Raw genomic sequence first — 2,164 nt, forward strand, 5'->3', positions numbered from 1 at the left:
AATTATTGGTGCACTATCTATCTATATATACACACTATCTATATATATACAAACTATTACAGCAGCTTGTTGATCAAGCGCTTCTTTCTATCTATATATACACACTATCTAAATTGTTTGCAACGGCATTATGCACATGAGGCAGGACTATACAAGTGAATTGTCATAGTAAGGTCCTTCCATGGATTTCATGTGGCTCCTTGAGTTGTAAGATGCAGCTCCAACATTGAATATATTTTGAATGTTTCCAAAGATACTCTCTGTTACGTTTACTTCAATATATGCATGCATGTTACTGATAGAAGCTGGCTGCAGGAATCCGTACACATATATACTCTCTTGTACAGTACATTGCTAGATCACTCACTAGGCATTATGTAATACTACTAGGAGATATGGGTGAGGGACTAAAAGGATGATACGTTTCCATGAATTTATTTGTAAGAAGTTTTTCTTGGCTGTGTACAAATCAGCCCAAATGAATTTATGTTATTTTTACTTCCAGAGTTATAGTGCACTCATACTGTCATCACATTGCGTGTTCTTGTTGCATATACCTCTCTATTTGCTTAGGCAGACAACTACTTATGTAATATGCAAACAACAGCAATAGAGCTAGTGATGCTAATTCTACCTCTTGTTACAGAATCAGAATTCCTCTCGTTGCACAGGACAACTCCGTTTCCTCTTGTTAGAGAATCAGAATTCCTCTGCTTCTTATGCTACTCTGCTAGAACTCTGCTTTACTTGTCATATTGAATATACATGTTCTAAACATTATACAGTACTTTCGTTGTTAACTCCAAACAACTTGGGATCTTCTCTTCTGCATGCAGCAACTGGCTTACCAGCACACCGCCAAGGGGGCATGCCTTGCCCTGGTAGCAAGGAGGAGTGGAGCCTGTGGCAGGTCGCCAACCGTGCCTTCAAGCTCGGCGCGCCGGACGTGATCATTCTCCCGGGGGACGTCGCAGACCCCGACGACTACAACAGATTTGTTCAGGCCACAATCGACCACTACGGCCAATGTAAGTCAGCCCCTCTCCGTTACAACTAACCTAGTTTAACATATTTATTCCACAAGTAGTCATTCATTTGGGTGTAAGATAGTTGACATTTACACTTGTATATGTTTATCAGAATATTGATACTTTGCATGCTATGAGTAAAATGCTCTATTTTCTTTCGTCACCTTTCTTGTATGAATGATTATCTCATTTTAACTTGCTGGAGAATGAAAGCATTGTACTAGCTGAATTTGTCTTATCATTCTAAAGAACTTGTTTGTTTTTTGATTGGTTTGTTCATAATATATTGGCCCCAATTTTTTTGATTCTTCTCTTCTGGTTCATGTAACAGGGCGACCGTGGAAGGCATGATGATAGTTCATATTGCAATTCTGTTAGTCCAGTGTAATGAAGGTCATGGCCTAGTCAAGTATGGTCGCCCATTGAGTCATGCATATGTTTCATATGATTGGAGCAGGGGCCCAGTTTGTGCCGATTGTCACTGCATATGTTTAACAGTGATTCTACTTGTATAGTTATTACACTAGTAGAATTTGTACCTGTGCGATGACTGGAGCAGGATCCCAATATTTGTAGAGATTGTAACATTGATTGTCACTGTATACAGATTGATTCTGGTTGCTGTTACTTGAAGTATTTCTTATGTTTTATGTCTGTGTTGATTTAAATATTGATTATTTATTTACTGTCAAATCAAAATCAGAAGAAAAAGGCATTGACAAAAGGGGCCCACTTACTAGAACTTGACCTCTGGGACCCATCTAACTAGAGGATTTTTTTGAAAAACGAAAAATAAAACTGTTTAGCCGAAAAGGCCATGGCCCAAAAATGAGAAGGCTTAATTCTTGGGCTTGGCCCATCTACCTGACCAAAATTAATATGAGAAAAAAACAAATAGGCTGAATTGTTGGGCTCGGCCCATGTAAAACATCGAATCAGACCAGGCTGATTCTTGTGCCACATCAGCTTGCCACGCTGGATGCCTACGTGGTCTGGGGAGGTTGCTAGTGACCAAAATTTTGGTCAAAGAACCAACGACCTTTTACAGAAGGTCGTTAATTTCAGTTTACGACTGCCAGCTTTTGACCTTCTGTTTTTGGTCAAAAAAAGGTCGCAAATGAAAAACTATGACCTTT

General features: G+C 39.2%; 1 long non-coding RNA gene across 1 annotated transcript; it reads left to right on the forward strand.

Annotated features, from left to right (window-relative positions):
* The first annotated feature begins 751 nt into the window (after positions 1–751).
* On the forward strand, positions 752–1,671 carry LOC123497576 (uncharacterized). The gene is made up of 2 exons (XR_006671366.2): positions 752–1,028; positions 1,360–1,671. It is a non-coding gene; the product is annotated as an uncharacterized lncRNA (long non-coding RNA).
* Positions 1,672–2,164: the final 493 nt, after the last annotated feature.

Source organism: Aegilops tauschii, chromosome 3, assembly GCF_002575655.3.
Source record: "Aegilops tauschii subsp. strangulata cultivar AL8/78 chromosome 3, Aet v6.0, whole genome shotgun sequence".
Lineage (NCBI taxonomy): Eukaryota > Viridiplantae > Streptophyta > Magnoliopsida > Poales > Poaceae > Aegilops > Aegilops tauschii.